The sequence below is a fragment of the Lepidochelys kempii genome, chromosome 13, assembly GCF_965140285.1.
Source record: "Lepidochelys kempii isolate rLepKem1 chromosome 13, rLepKem1.hap1, whole genome shotgun sequence".
NCBI lineage: Eukaryota > Metazoa > Chordata > Testudines > Cheloniidae > Lepidochelys > Lepidochelys kempii.
This window is the reverse complement of record NC_136392.1, coordinates 40,703,427-40,727,643: the sequence shown is the minus strand read 5'-3', so window position 1 is coordinate 40,727,643 and position 24,217 is coordinate 40,703,427.

Here is a 24,217-nt window from a genome sequence, read left to right as displayed (position 1 = left end):
CAGCCCCGGACTCCCCAAAGTCTCCCCTAGTCTTAGTTTCGAGGTAGGGATGAAGGTTGAGGGCTAATATTAAAACTCAGGTTAGAATTTACATTCAGGGTTAGAACTGCACCCTGGGTAAAGTCCGGATTTGGGGCTCTAAGTCAGGTATTCATGGAGTTTTCCGGTTCAGACATATATGAAGGTGGCGTTTACCCTCAGGGTCACGGTTAGGTGGGGGAGCGAGAGGAGGGATAAAGAAGGTGCCAGTTTCTCTCCTTATGGTCGAGTAGGAAGCTCCGACTGAGACAGGGGTGGTGCCACAGAGACGAAGCGTCGCCTCTTCTCTCAGCCCCACACAAAGGAACTGAGTCCGGGCTAGGAGATGGCGGGGGTCTCTTATAAGGAGCGGGGCATGCAAATGAGGGTGAGAGTTTCCTGGTTAAATCTGTCCCTCTCTCTGCCCAGGCTGCACCCGGAGACACAATCCGCAGCCCCCCGGGTCTCTGCAGTCACCAGCCAGTCCCCGGAGAACTTTCCCCTTCAGCACCCGGGGAAATGAAGCTTTGGTTGTTCCTGGTTCTCATTGCAGCATCTCCGGAAGGTCCATTCTCCTTTCCATGGGTTGGATGTACTGGGGAGGTGCGGGATTATTGCCCGAGGTACTCATGTTCCGCATAATTAATTGTTATTCCCAGGTGTCCGGTCCCAGGTGCAGCTGGTGGAGTCCGGAAGGGATGTGAAAAAGCCCGGAGACTCTCTCCGCCTCTCCTGCAAAGCCTCCGGCTTCACTTTCAGCAGCGACTGGATGAGCTGGGTCCGACAGACTCCCGGGAAGGGGCTATAGTGGGTCGCCCAGATTCACGGCTGTAGCATATAGGACAAAAAGAAAAGGAGGACTTGTGGCACCTTAGAGACTAACCAATTTATTTGAGCATGAGCTTTCGTGAGCTACAGCTCACTTCATCAGATGTATACCGTGGAAACTGCAGCAGACTTTATATACACACAGAGAATATGAAACAATAAACCAGTCGGAGAACACTTCAATCTCTCTGGTCACGCAATCACAGACATGAAGGTCGCTATCTTAAAACAAAAAAACTTCAAATCCAGACTCCAGGAGAAACTGCTGAATTGGAATTCATTTGCAAATTGGATACTATTAATTTAGGCTTAAATAGAGACTGGGAGTGGCTAAGTCATTATGCAAGGTAGCCTATTTCCCCTTGCTTTTTCCTACCCCCCCCCCAGATGTTCTGGTTTAACTTGGATTTAAACCTGGAGAATGGTCAGTTTAGATGAGCTATTACCAGCAGGAGAGTGAGTTTGTGTGTGTATGGGGGTGGGGGGGATGTGAGAAAACCTGGATCTATGCAGGAAATAGCCCGACTTGATTATGTAAAGAGTTGTCACTTTGGATGGGCTAGTACCAGCAGGAGAGTGAATTTGTGTGGGGGGGTGGAGGGTGAGAAAACCTGGATTTGTGCTGGAAATGGCCCACCTGTTGATCACTTTAGATAAGCTATTACCAGCAGGACAGTGGGGTGGGAGGAGGTATTGTTTCATATTCTCTGTGTGTATATAAAGTCTGCTGCAGTTTCCACAGAATACATCTGATGAAGTGAGCTGTGGCTCACGAAAGCTCATGCTCAAATAAATTGGTTAGTCTCTAAGGTGCCACAAGTCCTCCTTTTCTTTTTGCGAATACAGACTAACACGGCTGTTCCTCTGAAACCTGGCATATAGGACAGTGACTCGGTAAAAGGGCGATTCGCCGTCTCCAGAGATGACCCCAACAGCCTGTTCGACCTGCAGCTGAACCTGCCTGAAGCCCGAGGACACCGCCGGGTCTCACTGAGCGAGAGACCCAGCGAGGGGAATCCCGACCGGGCTCACACAAAAACCCGAGCGGCAGAACCACCCTTCTCCCGTGCGCCGCGCGGGGGCAGCACTTCCACAGACAGCCCAGCCCTGGGCACAGGAACGGGACCTACAGCCAGAGTGAAAAACAAATCCGCGCTCAGGTTTCAGAGCTCAATATCCATCTATAGAGCCAGAGACTCCTGGGACTGGAGCGGACCTCTGGAGCTCATCTCGTCCCGCCCCCTGCACTCATGGCAGGATTCAGTATCATCTAGACCATCCCTGACAGGTGTTTGTCCAACCTGCTCTTAAACATCTTCCCTGATGGAGATTCCACAACCTCCCTGGGAAATGGATTCCAGTGCTTAAGCACCCTGCCAGTTAGGAAGTTTTTCCTAATGTCAAACCTCCCTTGATGCATCTGTTGATAGTCATATCTTGTCACGCCTTTGTTGCCTTTCTCAAGGAACAGGCAGTATCCCACTGAAGATCACCTGAGACTCGATTTCCTTATGCGTCTTCCCCAGCCTGACATAGTCTCCCTTGATATGTTCCAGCAAGAATCTATCGGTATCATTTATTCCCACATGAAGGACGATCAGCGGATTCTTTCCCTCTCCCTTTAGGATCCTCTTCAACTAGACTTGATTTACTCCTTGATTTACTTGATTTACTTGATTTACTCCTGATTTACACTCACTGGGGATCTGGCTATAACTGTGCCTTGGTGAGTCACAGCTGAGAATACCAAATTCAGGACAAACTGCTGAGAAATAGGGAAAATACACCCTAAAACTGGTAGTTATTATCTCATAAGATATACCAAACCAGCAACAAAAGTAAACTGATGTTTCACCACGCCAGCTGACAAGAAGTCAGAAAAGCAGTTCCCTTAGCTTTTCCAGTGCTTGTATCGCCACCAAAACCACTAGACTTAAAGATGAGTGGTTCTTTAAAACAATTTCATCAAATAAAATCCAGATAACGTCACACCCCGCAACACAAAATTGATGCAGGAAGGGGTGTCCCAGGCACTGCTGAATGCATCATGGATCTTCCCATTCTTGGTTCTGTATTACTACAGCTTCTAGTCCAAGAGTAGAAGTGTTAGTGTATAACAGAAATCACAGAATCATAAAAGATCCGGGTTGGAAGAGACCTCAGGAGGTCACCTAGTGCAACCCCCTGCTCAAAGCAGGGCCAACACCAACTAAATCATCCCAGCCAAGGCTTTGTCAAGCCGGGCCTTAAAAACCTTTAAGGATGCAGACTCCACCACCTCCCTAGGTAACCCATTCCAGTGCTTCACCACCCTCCTAGTGAAATAGTGTTTCCTTATATCCAACCTAAACCTCCCGCACTGCAACTTGAGACCATTGCTTCTTGTTCTGTCATCTGCCACCACTGAGAACAGGCAAGTTCCATCCTCTTTGGAACCCCCCTTCAGGTAGCTGAAGGCTGCTATCAAATCCCTCCTCACTCTTCTCTTCTGCAGACTAAATAACCCCAGTTCCCTCAGCCTCTCCTCGTAAGTCATGTGCCCCAGCCCCTTAATCATTTTCATTGCCGTCCACTGGACTCTCTCCAATTTGTCCACATCCTTCTGTAGTGGGGGGAACAAAACTGGACGTAATACTCCATGTGTGGCCTCACCAGTGCCGAATAGAGGGGAATAATCACTTCCGTCCATCTGTTGGCAATGCTCCTACTAATACAGCCCAACTTGCCGTTGGCCTTCTTGGCAACGAGGGCACGCTGCTGACTGATATCCAGCTTCCCATCCACTATAATCCCCAGGTATTTCTCTGCAGAACTGCTGCTTAGCTAGTTGGTTCCCAGCCTGTAACAGTGCATGGGACTCTTCCTTCTGAAGTACAGGACTCTGCACTTGTCCTTGTGGAACCTCATCAGATTTGTTGTGGCCCAATCCTCTAATTTGTCTAGGCCACTCTGGACCCTATCTCTACCCTCCAGCATATCTACCTCTCCCCGCAGCTTAGTGTCATCTGAGAACTTGCACAGGGTGCAATCCATCCCATCATCCAACTCATTGATAAAGATGTTGAACAAAACTGGTCCCAGGACCGACCCCTGGGGCACTCTGCTTGATACCGGCTGCCAACTAGACATCAAGACATTGATCATTACCCACTGAGCCTGACAATCTAGCCAGCTTTCTGTCCACCTTATAGTCCAATCATCCAATCCATACTTTTTTAATTTTTTGCTGGCAAGAATACTGTGGGAGACCATATCAAAAGCTTTGCTAAAGTCAAGATATATCACATCCACTGCTTTCTCCATATTCACAGAGCCAGTTATCTCATTATAGAAGGAAATCAGGTTGGTCAGGCATGACTTACCCTTGGTTAATCCATGTTGACTGTTTCTGATCACCTTCCTCTCCTCCAAGTTCTTCAAAATGGTTTCCTTGAGGACCTGCTTCATGATTTTGCCAGGGACTGAAGTGAGGCTGACCTGTCTGTAGTTCCCCAGGTTCTCTTTCTTCCCTTTTTAAAATATGGGCACTATATTTGCCTTTTTCCAATCGTCTGGGACCTTCCCCTATTGCCACAAATTTTCAAAGAGAATGGCCAATGTCTCTGCAATCACATCAGCCAACTCCCCCAGCACCCTCGGATGCATTAGATCTGGACCCAGGGACTTCTGCATGTCCAGCTTTTCTAAATAGTCCTTAACCTGTTCTTTCACCAGTGAGGGCTGCTCACCTACTCCCCATACTATGTTGCCCAGTGCAGCAGTCTGGGAGCTGACCGTGTTTATGAAGACCGAGGCAAAAAAAGCATTGAGTACTTCAGCTTTTTCCACATCATCTGTCACTGTGTTGCCTCCCCCATTGAGGAAGGGTCCCACACATTCCTTGACCTTCTTCTTGTTGCTAACATACCTGTAGAAACCCTTCTTGTTCCCCTTCACATCCCTTGCTAGCTGCAACTCCAATTGTACCTTGGCCTTCCTGATTACACCCCTGCATGCTCTAGCAATATATTTATACTCCTCCCTCATTGTCTGTCCAAATTTCCACTTCTTGTGAGATTCCTTTTTGCTTTTAAGTTCCCTGAAGATTTCACTGTGAAGCCAAGCTGGTCACCTGCCATATTTGCTATTCTTTCTGCACATCGGGATGGTTTGTCCCTGTGCCTCACTAAGGCTTCTTTAAATGCAGCCAGCTCTCCTGGCCTCCTTTCCCCCTCATATTAGCCTCCCAGGGGATCCTTAAGTTCCTTAAGGGAGTCTAAGTCTGCTTTTCTGAAGTCCAAGGGTCCATATTTTGCTACTCTCCTTTCTTCCTTTTGTGAGGATCCTGAACTCGACCATCTCATGGTCACTGCTGCCTACGTTGCCTCCCACTTCTGCTTCCCCTACCAATTCTTCCCTGTTTGTGAGCAGCAGGTCAAGAGGAGCACGGCCCCTAGTCGGTTGCTCCAGCACTTGCACCAGGAAGTTGTCTCCAACACTCTCCAAAAACTTCCTGGATTGGCTGTGCACTGCAGTATTGCTCTCCCAGCAGATGTCAGGGCGATTGAAGTCCCCCATTAGTACCAGGGCCTGTAATCTGGAAACTTCACTTAGTTGTCTGAAGAAAGCCTCGTCTACCTCATCCTTCTGATCCAGTGGTCTATAGCACACGCCCACCACGACATCACCCTTGTTGCTCTCGCCTCTAAACTTAACCCAAAGACTCTCAACAGGCTTTTCTCCATTTTCAAACTGGAGCTCTGAGCATACAATGCAACTCTTACATACAATGCAACTCCTCCACCTTTCCTCCCCTGCCTGTCCTTCCTGCACAGTTGATACCCATCTGTGACAGTGCTCCAGTCATGTGAACTGCCCCACCAAGTTTCTGTTATTCCAATCACATCATAGTTCCTTGATTGTGCCAGGACTTCCAATTCTTCCTGCTTGTTTCTCAGGCTTCTTGCTTTCCTGTACATGCACCTAAGATAATTAGCCAAATGGCTTATCAGAATCATGTTTGACTAAAACAGGATGTTTCTTTCTATGGAAGTAATGAGGTGATTGAATTTCTTTACAAACCCAAGGTAAACCTTGGTTAGACCAATAGTGGATTGGATCTGCTCTTGCAGCATGATTCCCGTATGTTTCATGTGATCTTGCCCTAAGCCAATGAAAATAGCTAATTTATTTATACAAGTTCTGGCAAATGTTTGGAACCCAATTCATATCTAGTCAATGTAGATATTAACGTTCTCCAAAGTGTAGTGTAGGAATCTTGGCATTTAGTCATGGAAGCAAGATGGTAACATGCCTCAGTTTCCCTTTTCATACAGCACATTAGGTCTGCAATGTCTTTTCTCCTGTGTACAGTTTCAAGGCTAGTTTCAGGCACTACCTGTGAAATATCCATATCACAAGGTCTTTTAACATAAAGTGTGCTCTTATGTATCACTTCCAACATGTTCAAAGGTTTTTCCAAATGATTAGGCACGTTGTACATTTTCACAGTTTTTGGTATCAGCAAAACATTAGTCACAAGTGTTAACATGAGCATTAATATGAACATTAAATTAATTACAAGTGTACATTTCCAATCATTTTTGTCATGCCACGCCTTTTGCACAGTACCATTGGGGTTTTGGCATTTTAGGGTTAACCGGTGGCTTTTATTTGAAAGGTTTAGTCTTTCCCTTCCTCCCCTGTTCTGGTGGGGGTGGGGGGGAGGCAGGTGTCAAAATCTGAGCTCTTTTGTGTAACAGAATCCATTGTCTGGCTGGGTGTGTCCTCTTTGCTGTGGCCTATGGGTAAGTCTTTCTCCCCCTGTCTGTCAGGCAATTTGCATCAGCACAGACACTAGTTTGTTGAATGGTTTTCAGATTCTTAACTAATAGCAATTCCAAGGCTGGACTCTGTCTTAAAGAGATACCATCCATTTTCACTAGCATGTTAGACCCAAGGTTCTTTTGTCCTTCCATTACCAACCTCTTCTTCCACATGGAATCTGATGTTAGGTTCACTAAGAGACTGAAAGATATATCTAAAGTATTTAGAGATGAAATTTTGCCTGCTATCCCCTGTATTCTCAAGAGATTAACTTCACCGCTGTCTTGGTCTGTAGATTCAGCTACGCAGTCTTCTCTCCGAACCTGGGACACAGACTGTTCCCTCAAAGAGTCAACATGATGACATTCCTGTTCCAACTACACTGTTTCCCCAACAGGCTGGCCAAGCTCAGTCACTTGGTTATAGGGCTGTTCAACATCCCAAACAATTTTTATTCCATCTGAGACCTTTTAGGCTATCCACACTGGATTTTTCAAAAGCAAGCTCATGGATCCATACATATCTGAAAGACTCTGGCAGTTAGGAACTGAAACTCCCTTAATCAAATCACTTCCACACCTCTCACTTACAGCAAACTGCTCACAAAATCTACCATGGCAAAAACTACCATGAGGATTCTTCTCCTTAGGAGCTTCTTTAAGCAACAATCCCCCTTTATCTTGCTCCACAGACGCATTGCTCTGCTGAGCCACAACGAACTCCTTCTGAATTTCATTTAAACCCAGAATCACCTCTGGCCCATCTAGAGGAGTTTTATACAACCCCCTTTCAGGCAAGCTGCTAGACTCCATAGTTAAAATGTTAGAGGCGCTCTCTTTCCCTTTGCAGCCCTTCTTGCTGGCAACACTGCAAGTTACCAAGCTCAACGCACACAAGCTTTGGAATTATTTCCTTCGTGTTACAATTTTCCACGCTGTCAGTGGGTAGCACAGTCAAATCATCTTCATGCTCTCCTGGTGCCCTGGTCATGATATCAACCTGGTTAAACAGAGTTGCCAAACCCCCAGCAACACACGAGAACAGGCAAAATAGAAGCCCCAGAATCGCCTGGTCCCTTGTTAAGACACTAGCTGGACACTATGTTATGACACTAGCTCCTATCTATCCATCCCCATCCACCCCATCATCTATCTAATCTATCTATCTATCTATCTATCTATCCTTATTTCTCTAGTTACGGGTCTTCCTCCTTGTCTTGGATCCCCAGCCCCAGACAGTGTGACCGCTCGGGGAAGGAGTTGCTGTTTCTTATAAGGAAGTGGATATGCAAATAAAGGTGTCAGTTTCCTGTTTAAATCTGAGGCTCTCTCTGGCCAGGCTACACCCAGATTCACAATCCGCGGCCCCCTGTGTCTGTCCAGTTACCAGCCAATCCGGTGAGAACTTTCCCCTCCAGCACCAGGGAAAATGAGGCTTTGGCTCCACTTTGTTCTCATTATAGCAGCTTTGGAAGGTAATTTCTCCCCCTAACTGCATTGCAGCGGCAGAGGAAGATTGCATTATTGCTATGGGTACTCATATAATTTATAACATGGTTTATTCCCAGGTGTCCGCTCGCAGATCCAGCTGGTGGAGTCTGGAGGGGATGTGAAAAAGCCTGGAGACTCTCTCCGCCTCTCCTGCAAAGCCTCCGGCTTCACCTTCAGCAGCTACCACATGAGCTGGGTTCCCCTAGGCTCCCGGAAAGGGACTCGAGTGGGTCGCTCTTATAAGCACCGGTGGGAGTACTTACTACCTCGAATCAGTGAAAGGGCGATTCACCATCTCCAGGGATAACGCCAAGAGTGAGCTGTATCTGCAAATGACCGTCCTGAAGCCCAAGGACACCGCCCGGTATTACTGTGCGAGAGACACAGTGGGGGAAGCCGGTCTGAGCTCAGACAAAAGCCTTCCCCTGCAGTAATGAGAGAAGTAGTCTGGTGTTGGGGGCGCCCAAGGTCTATAAGTGAAAATGAGATCAGTTCTGGGAAAGGGGCTAGCAACAACAAACCCTTTTTATTCTTATTATTGTTCCTCCTCCTTAATTTTACCGAAGGTGAAGGAGTTGACACCTTTCCACAAAGACAGAACGTTATTCCTTGGGACCCTTCCTCTTTCTTTCCTCTGCCGGGGACAAATTCTGAACCCACCCCCAGTCTCCCGGATAGTCACAGATGCATAGACTTCCAAGCCGGAAAGGAGCAGTATGATAAACCAGTTTGACCTCCGGCATAACACAGACCATAGAGCCTCAATCTGGTTCATTCGGGTTCAGTCTAGCGCCCTCTTAGTATCAGCCCGGTCAGTGACACGTTCTAGCAGAAAGACCCTGAACTCTCAGATTTGGGCACCAGTCTACACCAAGTTTGTTTGTTTGTTTGTTTGATTTTTCCCCTTTGGTTAGTTGAATACTTTTCCCACCAAAGCTGGCTTTTCTGGCACAAGAAACATTTTCCTAGGAGAAAACAAATCCTGGGTTAAACGAATAAATAAATAACTCAAAAATATTCATTTTCTGGTTTAAATAACAATACAAGAAGGGGGTCAATGAGAGAAAGAGAGGGAAGGCTGCAGAGGCCCCTTCTCCCGTCCGCCACCAGGGGCAGCAATGAGCAAAGAGCACAGCCCAGCCGGGGGGACAAGACGGAAAAGGGGCACCAGAGGTTGGGAAACATCATTTTCCAACTCTGCACCTACAGAAACTGCTGCTTTGGACATAGGACCCGCCTTTGACTCCGCCTCGCCTGTAAAGTCTCCGGGTTCCACTTCAGCGCTGGGTCCGTCTGGAGCGGGTCTCCAGGGCAGAGTCCATGGGAAAGAGTTCACACGACACCGATTCAGCGAAACAAGGGCCATTCATTGCCTCCCGAGACAATCCCAACAACCGGCTGTATTTACAAACGAGCAGCCGGAGACCCGAGGACACAGGCCGGAATCACTGTGTGAGAGACTAGACCAGAGTCACAAAGCCCATCACCAAAACCAACGGTGGGTTCAGACCGTGTTTGGGTTTTAAAATGGGCAAACCTAAGAAAACACAGGAATTAACCGCAATAGTCAACGTTATGCCAAAGGCACCGATTTGTGCTCAGTTTTATTGTACAGAATGGAGAAGATGAAATATTTAGAATTTGATTGAACGTCCCGAGGACTGTATAAAATCGTTTCATGTTCTAGATTCCTTTGCTTCTTGCAGGGATCATTGCTCTGGAGCTACCAATGCAGGAAATATAAGCAGTAATGAAGCACATAAAGTTCAGTGACAAATGCCCCTAAGGAATGTTATCATTGTTGGAGACATCCATCTATCTATCTATCTATCCAATGTATGTGAATGAGTTTGGGGAGATGAAAGGGAACATGAGTGGTAATGGAAATGGAAATCTGTGTTTCAGCGTGAATGCTTATACTTGTCTGAATGGAAGTGGGAATGGAAATACTTTTGTTCTTTTTGTTGTTATCCCTCAATATTACATCACGGGGATGGTGTGAAAACATGTAGCCTTCCTATCACACAAGTTCTTTAAACACAACCAGGAGAAAACGTCTGTCTGCACTTTATTGCTAATTAATAATTAAGGAAGTAAATGATCTTGAGGATGATGCTCAGCGGTGATAGATTTGGTGCTGGTTGTGGTCCCAGTGCCCAGGGTCTCCAGAAGCCGGGAATGGGCGACAGGGGACGGATCACTGGGTGATTCCCTGTTCTGTTCGTTCCCTCTGGGGCACCTGGCGTTGGCCACTGCCGGGAGACAAGATACTGGACTAGACGGACCTTTGGTCTGACCCAGTCTGGCCGTTTTATGTTCTTAATTATAGTCTAGGATCCCATAGTCCTAGGCACGGTAAAAACACAGACCATAAAACTTCTCTCAGTCCCACCGAGTTTGCAATCCGAGTGTAAATGGAAAGTGGAGTGTGACTGGGAACAGGAATATAAAGAGGAATATAAATATCAGCCGTGGATCATAATCTTCCTTCACTGGTGCCTGAATCCTCCCTCGACTCTCCCCTCAAGAAAATTTCTCAGACACGCCACTCTCGGCCCTCTAATGTCAGGGAGGCTCCTCTGCAAAACCTTAACTCTGTCCTCAGACTCCTGCCCCCGCGCCCCGACAGCTTCTCCCACCTGCACCCACAGGCGGGTCCCCAGACCTGGTCCAAAGCACGAGCCAGGCTTGCTAAGGTCACGTTCCTTGTGTCATGGATCATGTCAATGTATCTGGTCACTACTGGGAAGGGAAAGGGACTTCCCTCCCAAATCCCTCCGAGCGTCATGGGAAATCTACACTCTCCAGCGGGGGGCCCAGACGAATGGATCCCTGGGACACGACCCCCCGCCACCAGACACTGACCCCACTGACCGGACATTGCATATCGCTTGTGCGCGTGGAACTGGGCTTCAAAGCTGATAATCCTCACACACACACACCCCGCCCAATCCACAATATCACATTACAGTAGTCAGACCCTTAGTTCCTATGTGAGGAAATAGAGTCACTGCAGGGAGCTGTTCATTCCTCCCAGGTGTGCAAAAGTGTCAGGAGGACCCCAGCACCCTGCGCCCGGCGCTACACAGACACTCCGGACGGGACACTCTGACTCCTGCAGCCGGAGCCCTGGGGCGAGTCAATCCGATCACTGACAGCAGGAATGTGTGTCTCTTATAAAAAGGGGCATGCAAATGAGGGAGACAGTTTCCTGTTTAAATCTCTGCCTCCCTCTGCCCAGGCTGCACCCGGAGACACAATCCGCAGCCCCCTGGGTCGGTGCAGTCACCAGCCAGTCCCCTGAGAACTTTCCCCTCCAGCACCCGGGAAAATGGGATTTTTGCTCCTTGTCATTGTCGCTGTAGCAGCTTTGGAAGGTATTTTCCTCCTCTGAAGACCTGGCAGAGTTAGAAGAATATTGTGTTCTCGCTGTTTTTATACCGACATTAATGGCCTGTCTTTATTCCCAGGTGTCCGGTCCCAGACGCTGGTGGAGTCCGGAGGGGGTGTGAAGAAGCCCGGAGACTCTCTCCGCCTCTCCTGCAAAGCCTCCGGGTTCACCTTCAGCAGCTACGCGATGAGCTGGGTCCGCCAGGCTCCCGGGAAGGGATTAGAATGGGTCGCTTATATAAGATACGATGGGAGTAGTATATACTACCTCGATGCAGTGAAAGGGCGATTCACCATCTCCAGGGATAACGCCAAGAGTGAGCTGTATCTGCAGATGACCGGCCTGAAGCCCGAGGACACCGCCCGCTATTACTGTGCGGGAGACACCGTGACACCAAACCGGTTTGTGATCGCACAAAAACCCAGGCTGCGGAATCGCCCTTCTCCCGGCGGCCGCGCGGGGGCAGCAGCGACACCCCCCGCTTCGGGCTCGGGCAGGAGACCCGGCACCCGGGGGAACGGGACACAAACCTCCCGCCAGTTTAACCCTTCCGTTCCCGGACTCTGAATGGCCCATTTCCCTACCCCAGAGATGGAGGGCGGGGTGTGGAAATGGGCCATGCAGGGTCCGGGCGGGGCTGGGGGGCAGAGATCACCCGGCGCCGGAATAAACCCCGCTCCGCTGAGCCCGGGGATGTGGCACCGCCGGGACTTTCCAAGGAGACTCGAGCATTTTTTCCATCCATTTGACAGCTGGAAATCACAGCCCCGGTGTAAACGGTGCAGCTCAGGATCCTGCCCCCAATACAGTGCCCCCATGTCACAGAGTCACCATGGAGATAAAAGGCCCCGCCCCTCAGCCCCCCGATAGCCTCACTCAGCCCAGCGCTGGCCCGCAGGGCATTGGGGACAGTCGGGGCCGAAGGGCTGTGGACAGGGACACGGTGGGATTTCATGGGGTCCCTCAGGGGGAGGGGGCAGAGCTCCTGAGAGAGCTCCTGGGCTGGGGGGAGGGGGAAGTATCGTGAATCACATCTGGAATTTTCAAAGGGTAAAGTCAAGGGGAATTAGATACCCCATTACCTAAGTCCCCTTCAAAAATGTCAATCAACATTCCAGTAGGCCCTGCTCCAAACCCCACTCAGACCAAGGGAATTCCTCCCCTTGCCTTTAGTGACCTTTGCATCAGGCCCATAAAGCACAATATTCCCCAATATCTCCAGAAAATGTCAGAAACATCATCATTCCTTTACAGGCCTCTAGACTGAAGAGACAATTCAGCGAAAATATGCTGTTGATGCTGGATAAAGTGCTCATGGTGTCTCGGCATTAGCTGTCCAGACCCCTCCTTGTGTCCTAGCTATGCAAGTGCAGAGCTATTAAAGGACTTAGGCACGGCATTAAGGATAAGCATTTGCATATCTTTTTTTTTTTTAAATAAGCCAATTTGGAGTTCGAGCCCTCAAGCAATCTTAGGTATTCATATTGTCCCCAGCACCGTACAGTTTGAGCATTTAGGACAGGGGTGGGCAATTTTTTTGGCCCAAGGGCCACATAGGAGGGCCGGGCAGGGAGGGCTGTGCCTCCCCAAACAGCCCGGCCCCCACCCCCTATCCACCTCCTCCCACCTCTGGCCCCTGACTGCCCCCCTCAGAACCTGCGACCCATCCACCCCCCCCCCCAGTCCTTCTCCCCTGACTGCCCTGAAGCCTATCCACCCCCCTGCCCCCTGACAGGCCTCCTGGGACTCCCACCCCTTATCCAATCCCCCCTGCTCTCTGTCCCCTGACTGCCCCCTGGAACCCTCTGGCCCTTATCCAACCCCCTGGCTCCCTGCGCCCTAACTCTGCCGCTCAGAGCAGCAGGAGCTCACAGCCACGCTGCCCATGCTGCCCAGCAGGGGCGGTGGGCCAGAGCCCTTGAGATGCGGTGCACTGGGGCTGCGGGCTAGCCTCCCTGGCCGGGAGCTCAGGGGCCAGATGTAGCCCACAGGCCATAATTTGCCCACCTCTGATTTAGGGTAACAAGAAAACATTTTACAAATACATTAGAAGCAAGGGGAAGATGAAGGACAGGGAAGGACCACTGCTCAATGAGGAGGGAAACACAGTCACAAGAAAATGCAGGAATTGTCCAAGTATTAAATGCCAATTTGTTCAGGTTTTCTCCAAGGAGGTTAGCAGTTATCAGAGGACTAACAGTGAACATCAGTGTAAATGGGGTAGGATCTGAGCCTAAAATAGGGAAACAACAAGTTAAGAATTACTGAGACAAGTTAGACGTCCTCAAGTCAGCAAGGCCAGATGAAATACACCAGAGAATACTTAAGGAACTGACCAAAGAGATCTTAGCCATTAACAATTATTTTTGAGAACTCTCGGAGGACAGGAGAGATCCCAGAGGACTGGAAGAGGGCAAGTGGTACCTATCAATAAAAAGCAGAATAAGGGCAACCCAGGAATTATAAACCATTAAACTTAACTTCTGTACCCGGAAAGAATGGAGCAAATAATCAATTTGTAAGCACCTAGAAAATAAGGTGACAAAGAACAAATCACGTCAAACCCACCTCATATTCTCCTTTGACAGGGTAACAAGACGAGGGGATGGGGGCGGGTAGAAGAACAGTGGATGTGGTATATCTCCACTTTAGTCAGACATTTCATACAGTCTCAGATCACCTTCTCATCAGCAAACCAGGGAAATATAGACTGGTGATCCTATTATAAGGTAGGTGCAGAATGAGTTAGAAAATGTTCTCAGAGAGTAGTTATCAACGATTCACAGTCAAGCTGGGAGGGAATATTGAGAAGAGTCCCACAAGGATCTGTCCTGGGTCCACTTCTATTCAATAGCCCCATAAATGACTTGGATAATGGCAGAGAGAGTACATTATAAAGTTTGCAGTATACCAATCTGGGAGGGGTTGCAAGCACTTCAGATACCAGGATTAGAATTCAACATGAACTTGACAAACCAGAGACATGGTCTGAAATACATAGGCTGCGTCCACACTCACTGTCAGTGTAGCTAAACCCGGCAGCAAAAGGCTCTGGCAGGGGGAGGTAGCAGTAAATTCCTTCCTGACCCCAAATATCAGCCAGTTGGACCTTGAGCCTGTGGGCAAGACCCACCAGCCAGACCCCTGGGAAAGAGTTCTCTGTAGTAACTCTGAGCCCTCCCCACCTAGTGTCCCATCACTGGCCATTGGAGATGTTTGCTACCAGCAGTTGTCGATGTGCCTACAATGGCATGTGGCCATCTCGTCATACCACCACCCACCTTATATAAATGATTCAAGCTCAGTCTTGAACTCAGTTGGGTTTTTTCCCCCTTTCTAGCATTAATTCTGACTGAGATTTAATACAAAAAAAAAAGCCACCTAAAGGCATTTAGATTCCTGGTTTATATTAGGAAGAAAGGCAGTTTTGGAAATCTTAACCCAAGTAAACTGGAAACCTTTCCCTATTGTTACCTCCTCTTCCCTCTCTCCTGCCCCTTTGTTTGCTGCCTGGCTTTAAAGGCTTTTTGAACTACCTCATGCAAATTAAGTAAGGCTATTGCTTTTTTAAGAGCCAGGGAACATCTCCTTCTCAGACACACACCAAATTCCCTACTTTGTGCTGTGTATCTTCACGTGTTCCCTTCGAATTCTGATTCAAAAATAAATACCATGCATTTCATTTTTCTTTCCATGCTGGCAGCTTTCTCAGGTAAGAGCTTCAGAGGCACCTGGGATAAAAGAAGGAAACATATGCTGCCAAAATGAACATTCAGTTCAATCTTTGATTCTCCAGAGCACTGAAGAACCTGCTTAGATGCTTTGCGGAATTACGGCCTAGATCTTTAATATTTGTCTATTTGCAGGTGTCTGGTCACAAATCCAGTGAAGCCCATCTGGAGAAGAAGTTAAACAGCCAGGAGACTCTGCAAAACTCTCCTGTCAAGTGTCTGGCTACACGTACACTAGCCACGGTAGGCACTGGGCACGGAGGTCTGCGGGGAAAGGACTGGAATGGGCGTCTTCAATTACCAACGGGGCTGGTGACACCACATACTACACAGACTCGGTTAAAGAGCGATTCACCATCTCCAGAGACAACACCCAGAACCTGCTGTTCTTGCAAATGGATGGGCTGAAGCCGGAGGACACAGCTGTGTGTTACTGTGCCAGACGGGGTGAACACAGGGTCGGAGAACGTACCCTTGTTCACTCAAAAACTCCTCAGTGGGAGATTCCAGGTCATCTCTTCACCAGATGGCAGCAGTGGCCCACATCAGGAGAGGCCAGGGAAAGACCTAACCACAGCTCAGAATGACACCTGTCCTGTATGCAGGGTCATCTCTTAATGACAGCACTGGTTAAAACACCATTCGTGGGGCTAATGCGAGAATGCTTTTCTCTCCAGCTGAAAATTTCAACTCTCTTTTTGTTGAAATTTTCTGCAAAAAACTTCAACTTTCTGTCAATGAAAAGGTTTATTTAATTTTGAGGAAAGCGGACACTTTCTGCAAACGTCTTGGTTTAGCCAAAACCCCAATTCTCTTAAAGTTTTGATGGAAAATTTTGGGCCAGGCCTAATTATTTGCCCTTTTTCAATAGAAGGAGTCTGCTTCAGTAAGGCAAGGAGTGGACAGACAGACATGTTTAGATTATTCTTACCTCCTCTTCCTACTCCCCCAGACCTACCCCTTACTTTGTGTCCTTCCCCTCTTGCATCTTTCCTTTGACCAAGTCCCTGATCCTTCAAGTGGAAGTCAACAGGGCTCCAGAATTTGGAGCATCTTGAAGGGTTGAGATAAAGGCCCTGATTCAGCAAAGCACTCTGCTTCACATTTCCATAGGAGCCTAAAGGTCCGTATCCAGGGGGATAAAAGCCCTGTGGCATGACTGTGTCTGGCCTGGGTCAACTGGCTGGGGCCAAGGGGCTAAAAATTGCTGTGTAGACATTCGGGCTGTGGCTGGAGCCTGAGCTCTGGGATCCTCCATCCTCACAGGGTCCCAGAGCTCAGGCCCAGCCTAAGCCTGAATGTGGAAACAGCCATTTTTAGCCGCTTGGCCGCAGCCAGCTGACCCAGGCCAGCAGCGGCTTTATCCCTGTGTAGACAAACCCCAACAGAGTGAGAAACCCAGACCCTATTGAACATAAGAGCTGCCATTATGGTTCAGACCACAGTCCGCATTGCCCAGTATCCTGTCTGACAGTGGCCTATACCAGAGCTTTCGGGGGGAGTGAACGTAACAGGGCAATTCTGCAGTGCTTCATCCCTGTCTTCCACTCCCAGCTTCAGGTCGTCAGAGGTTTAGGGTCACTCCAAGCATGGGGTTGCATCCCTGAGCATTTCAGCTAATAGCCATTGATGGACTTATTCATGAATTTATCCATTTTTTAACCATGTTAGAGTTTTGGCTATCAAACCATCCCATGGAAATGAGTTCCACAGGTTAGCTGTACACTGCATGAAAAAGTACTTCCTCTTCTTTAGTATGACTGATACAACCAACATTAACGGGTTTAAATAAGTGTTATTTAACCCCCCAACTCCTTCAACAGCCAGGCTGAGGATTTCCAAGCTGCCCTACAGATATGGACACATCATTCCTCTTATAATCCTTCAGGGACTTTAGAAAACCTCCGCCTCTGGGATTCAGGAGACTCAAGTCCCTGCTCTAATGAGTCTTTCATTACTGATAGTGAATGCAACAACCTTGCATTCCCCTTGGGAGCTTAGCCCTTAATCTATAAATTCCGAGACCCCCCCCTAAAAATTTCATCTTTCATAACTACACTCAGATCGCAGAAAACATACCCCCAGGGAAAAGAAATACAGAGAGCAGAAGGCAAGGACAAAAATAAAGCTGAGCTTGCTCGTGTCACTTGCAATGATCATTCCAGACAGAAGTAGGGAATGGACAGTGACAGCCTTATGTTGACTGGCACCCAACACTGTGTATGACCCGTCTGGTGGACACAAATATTAGCGGGTGTTTGGGTATTTCTCTATCATTCAGTAACATCAGACAAATTTTCACCAGGCCTTATATAGCCCATGGCGCTACTGAGAGATCCAGTGAGCTGATATCTCCCTTAAGGACTCCTGAATACCCCAACCCCAGCTCTCAGCTTTTACAAAACAATCTCTGCAAAGGGTCACCCACCCCGAAAAGGAAACGGAGCCTGGCATCTGAGCGCACTGCCTCTCACCTGGGACATAACACTCACTGCCTGACTGAGCAGCGTCCCGCACCATGGAGACTCTTGGGCTACGACTCTCACAACAACAGAGGGAATCCTGACCCACAAATTGCCACCATTTAAAATTCTGGTAGAATAATAATAAATAATAATTCGGTCTTCTAGTCCATCATTGATAGAAAGAGTTTAATAGACTTTCTCCAGTTCTCCAAGAAGAAGTTTTCAGACATGAGCAGTAATAACAACCCCTAGCTATTCTGTAGTGGCTTTCATTCATAGATCTCAAAGCACTGACAAAGGAGGCTGAATATCATTTCCCCCACACTTCAGAGACATACAAATTCAGGCATCGGAAGTGTAATTTCTTGCCCAAGGTCACCCATCAGACGAGTAACAAAGTCAGGAATAAACTGCTGGGTTCTTGAGTACCAGGCTAATGTGCCCAAACAAGATTGCACTGCTCCAAGGGTCTCACAAGAACAGAGGGAGAAGCAGACAGAACGTAGTGGAAGCTTTAAGCTGTCAGGGGATAGGAGGGAAGGTTCTCTCATGGATCAGTAAATGGCTAAAAGATAGGAAACAAAGGGTAGGAATAAATGGTCAGTTTTCAGAATGGAAAGGGGTAAATAGTGGTGTCCCCCAGGGGTCTGTACTGGGCCCAGTCCTATTCAACACATTCATAAATGATCTGGAAAAGCAGGTAAACAGTGAGGTGGCAACATCTGCAGATGATACAAAACTACTCAAGATAGTTAAGTTGCAGGCAGACTGCGAAGAGCTACGAAAGCAGTGGTCTCCCCCCGGTCGATTGCGATCAACTGGTCGATCCTAGAGGATCTTCCAGTTGATCGTGATCTCCAGCAGTGCAGCTGGTTGCCACTAAGACAGACTCCCTGCCTACCTCGGCCCCACGCCGCTCCCAGAAGTGGCCAGCACGGCCCATGGCCCAGGAGGTAGGGGGGCAGGGGGAATCTCCCTCCGCACACTGCTCCTACCTGCAAGCACCACCCCCGCAGCTCCCTTTTGTTGGGAATGGGGAGCTGTGGCCAACAGGGCAGTGCTTGCAGAGAGAGGCAACATGCGGAGCCATGTGCCGCCCCCCTCACCGCCACCCCAGGGGCCACAGGAGTGTGTTGGCAATTTCCAGGAGTAGTGTGGGGCCCAGGTAGGCAGGGAGCCTGCCTTAGCCGCTGGGGGTAAATGCTGCCTGGCAGGAGGCCGCACTCCAAGCCCCAGCTCTGAGCTCTCTCCTGGAGCCAGCACCCCTTGCCCCAGGTGAGGGCAAACTATGGCTCGGGGGCCGCATCCGGCCCTACAGACATTTTAATCTGGCCATTGAGCTCCTGCCAGGAAATGGGGTGAGCCATGGCTTCATGCGGCTCCTGGAAGCAGCAGCATGTTCCCCCTCTGGCCCCCATGAGTAGAGGTAGTCTGAGAGCGGAGGACACCGCCGTGTATTCCTGCACCAGACACACAGCGAGGGGAAGCAAGTCTGAGCTCAGCCAAAAACCTCCCCCTGCAGTAACAGTGCGACGTGTCCGCTGCTGAGGGCGCGAACCAGCCCCCGACTGCCTGGGACAGGCGATGGGAGCAGCCCGGAGAAAGTCTCCCAGGCTAGAAATACTTGCAGACTGGTGCAGTTTCTGAATCGGTTTCACTCACTCCCCCTGGAACCCCTCTGAGCATCAGACAGGGTGCTGGAAAGATTTATTCTCTCTCCCTTTTTCTTCGATTCCAGACACACAAACAAAACACTGATGCATACAGAAAAATACACAAACACACATACAGGCAATCACTGCTGCACAAGAACACAAACAGAGACAGCATGCAAACACCCATACAAACACATAAATATACACAATCACTCAAAAAACAAATACACATCTAAACACAAAAAGCAAGCTCAGACACAAACAAACCCTTCCTTACACAAACATACACACCTAAACACACATACAGATTAGTCTTTTAACACACAGAAAACTCTCACACAAACACATATGAACACAAACACACAAAGAGACACATCCATGCAATTCCTGTATGCATGGAACATAAAGAGAATGGACCAAATTCTCCTCCCAGCAACATTGCTTTAAATATGAAGTCGCTTCACCTGGGGTAAATATCATTATTCTCAATTTGTGCTGAGTGGCAGACAGCAGAGTTTTACCCAGCACTGAGTGAAAAATGAATTCAGTGTAGAGAGATGGTCCACTGCCTTTGCCTACACTTTAATTCCCTCACAGATTTTCAGCTGGCTGCAGAAGCTGTCCCGTTGTAGTCATGCACTGGACTCATGGGAACTGGGTTCTGTTCTCACCTCTACCTCTACCAGGGAATTACTGGGAGACCTTGGTGTGACGAAGTGGGACTGTTCTTAATGTTTCCTCTGAATAGTGTGGGGGTGCCTCAGTTTCCCCTAGGCAGTTCTTAAGTATCTAGGGGGTGGAGTAAGGGTGTATGATCATTGCAGAGCCCTAGAGGGCAGGTGTGTGCAGGAGTCTGGACACAGAGAATGGCCAACACCCTGTTTCCTGGCAACTGATGGCCTGGGCCCTTCCCCCCTGCAAGGTGAGAGCTGAAGGGTTGGAGAACAAAGGAATCAGGTGACCTCCTGGCCTGGGAAAGCCCAGAGGAGGAGGGGCTGGAGGGGGTTTTCAGTTTGGGGCTGGCTGGGACATGGAGTGAAGTGATCCATCGTCTACAGCCAAGCTCTGCGATACAACCGCATTTGCTCCAACCCCTCAGACAAGGACAAACACCTACAAGATCGTTGTCAAGCTTTCTTACAACTACAATACCCACCTGCAGAAGTAAAGAAACAGATTGATAGAGCCAGAAGAGTTCCCAGAAGTTACCTACTACAGGACAGGCCTAACAAAGAAAATAACAGAACGCCACTAGCGGTCACCTTCAGCCCCCAACTAAAACCCCTCCAACGCATTATTAAGGATCTACAACCTATCCTAAAGGATGACCCAACACTCTCACAAGTCTTGGGAGACAGGCCAGTCCTTGCCTACAGACAGACCCGCAACCTGAAGCAAATACTCACCAACAACCACATACCACACAACAGAACCACTAACCCAGGAACTTACCCTTGCAACAAAGCCCGTTGCCAATTGTGCCCACATATCTATTCAGGGGACACCATCACAGGGCCTAATAACATCAGCCACACTATCAGAGGCTCATTCACCTGCACATCCACCAATGTGATATATGCCATCATGTGCCAGCAATGCCCCTCTGCCATGTACATTGGTCAAACTGGACAGTCTCTACGTAAAAGAATAAATGGACACAAATCAGATGTCAAGAATTATAACATTCATAAACCAGTCGGAGAACACTTCAATCTCTCTGGTCACGCAATCACAGACATGAAGGTCGCTATCTTAAAACAAAAAAACTTCAAATCCAGACTCCAGCGAGAAACTGCTGAATTGGAATTCATTTGCAAATTGGATACTATTAATTTAGGCTTAAATAGAGACTGGGAGTGGCTAAGTAATTATGCAAGGTAGCCTGTTTCCTCTTGTTTTTTCCTACCCCCCCCCCCCCCCCCCGATGTTCTGGTTTAACTTGGATTTAAACTTGGAGAGTGGTCAGTTTAGATGAGCTATTACCAGCAGGAGAGTGAGTTTGTGTGTGTATGGGGGTGGGGGGGATGTGAGAAAACCTGGATCTATGCAGGAAATAGCCCGACTTGATTATGTAAAGAGTTGTCACTTTGGATGGGCTAGCACCAGCAGGAGAGTGAATTTGTGTGGGGGGGTGGAGGGTGAGAAAACCTGGATTTGTGCTGGAAATGGCCCACCTGTTGATCACTTTAGATAAGCTATTACCAGCAGGACAGTGGGGTGGGAGGAGGTATTGTTTCATATTCTCTGTGTGTATATAAAGTCTGCTGCAGTTTCCACGGTAAACATCTGATGAAGTGAGCTGTAGCTCACGAAAGCTCATGCTCAAATAAATTGGTTAGTCTCTAAGGTGCCACAAGTACTCCTTTTCTTTTTGCGAATACAGACTAACACGGCTGTTCCTCTGAAACCTCTCAAAAATGGATACTCTCATAAAGAACCAACCTTCCACACAAACTTCCTCATGGCTGGATTTTACTAAAACTAGACAAGCCATTTACAACGCACACTTTGCTTCTCTACAAAAGAAAAAAGACACTAAACTTTCTAAACTACTACATGCTACAAGGGGCCACAGCAATGGTTCCCTCACCCCACCTAGCAATATTGTTAACCTATCCAACTATACTCTCAGCCCAGCAGAAGCAGCTGTTCTATCTCGGGGCCTCTCCTTCTGCCCCTCCACCCCCACGAACATGATACAGTTCTGTGGTGACCTAGAATCCTATTTTCGACGTCTCCGTCTCAAGGAATATTTCCAAAATACCTCTGAACAACATACTAATCCACAGAGGTCTCCCTGCCAACACTACAGAAAGAGGGATTCTAGATGGACTCCTCCTGAAGGTCGAAACAGCAGACTGGACTTCTACATAGAGTGCTTCCGCCGACGTGCACAGGCTGAAATTGTGGAAAAGCAGCATCACTTGCCCCATAACCTCAGCCATGCGGAACGCAATGCCATCCACAGCCTCAGAAACAACTCTGACATCATAATCAAAAAGGCTGACAAAGGAGGTGCTGTTGTCATCATGAATAGGTCGGAATATGAACAAGAGGCTGCTCGGCAGCTCTCCAACACGAGTTTCTACAAGCCATTACCCTATGATCCCACTGAGAGTTACCAAAAGCAACTACAGCATTTGCTCAAGAAACTTCCTGAAAAAGCACAAGATCAAATCCACACAGACACACCCCTGGAACCCCGACCTGGGATATTCTATCTACTACCCAAGATCCATAAACCTGGAAATCCTGGGCGCCCCATCATCTCAGGCATTGGCACCCTGACAGCAGGATTGTCTGGCTATGTAGACTCCCTCCTCAGGCCCTACGCTACCAGCACTCCCAGCTACCTTCGAGACACCACTGACTTCCTGAGGAAACTTCAATCCATCGGTGATCTTCCTGATAACACCATCCTGGCTACTATGGATGTAGAAGCCCTCTACACCAACATTCCACACAAAGATGGACTACAAGCCGTCAAGAACACTATCCCCGATAATGTCACGGCTAACCTGGTGGCTGAACTTTGTGACTTTGTCCTTACCCATAACTATTTCACATTTGGGGACAATGTATACCTTCAGATCAGCGGCACTGCTATGGGTACCCGCATGGCCCCACAGTATGCCAACATTTTTATGGCTGATTTAGAACAACGCTTCCTCAGCTCTCGTCCCCTAAAGCCCCTACTCTACTTGCGCTATATTGATGACATCTTCATCATCTGGACCCATGGAAAAGAAGCCCTTGAGGAATTCCACCATGATTTCAACAATTTCCATCCCACCACCAACCTCAGCCTGGTCCAGTCCACACAAGAGATCCACTTCCTGGACACTACAGTGCTAATAAACAATGGCCACATAAACACCACCCTATACCGGAAACCTACTGACCGCTATTCCTACCTGCATGCCTCCAGCTTTCACCCTGACCACACCACACGATCCATCGTCTACAGCCAAGCTCTGCGATACAACCGCATTTGCTCCAACCCCTCAGACAGAGACAAACACCTACAAGATCTCTGTCAAGCTTTCTTACAACTACAATACCCACCTGCAGAAGTAAAGAAACAGATTGATAGAGCCAGAAGAGTTCCCAGAAGTTACCTACTACAGGACAGGCCTAACAAAGAAAATAACAGAACGCCACTAGCGGTCACCTTCAGCCCCCAACTAAAACCCCTCCAACGCATTATTAAGGATCTACAACCTATCCTAAAGGATGACCCAACACTCTCACAAGTCTTGGGAGACAGGCCAGTCCTTGCCTACAGACAGACCCGCAACCTGAAGCAAATACTCACCAACAACCACATACCACACAACAGAACCACTAACCCAGGAACTTACCCTTGCAACAAAGCCCGTTGCCAATTGTGCCCACATATCTATTCAGGGGACACCATCACAGGGCCTAATAACATCAGCCACACTATCAGAGGCTCATTCACCTGCACATCCACCAATGTGATATATGCCATCATGTGCCAGCAATGCCCCTCTGCCATGTACATTGGTCAAACTGGACAGTCTCTACGTAAAAGAATAAATGGACACAAATCAGATGTCAAGAATTATAACATTCATAAACCAGTCGGAGAACACTTCAATCTCTCTGGTCACGCAATCACAGACATGAAGGTCGCTATCTTAAAACAAAAAAACTTCAAATCCAGACTCCAGCGAGAAACTGCTGAATTGGAATTCATTTGCAAATTGGATACTATTAATTTAGGCTTAAATAGAGACTGGGAGTGGCTAAGTAATTATGCAAGGTAGCCTGTTTCCTCTTGTTTTTTCCTACCCCCCCCCCCCCCCCGATG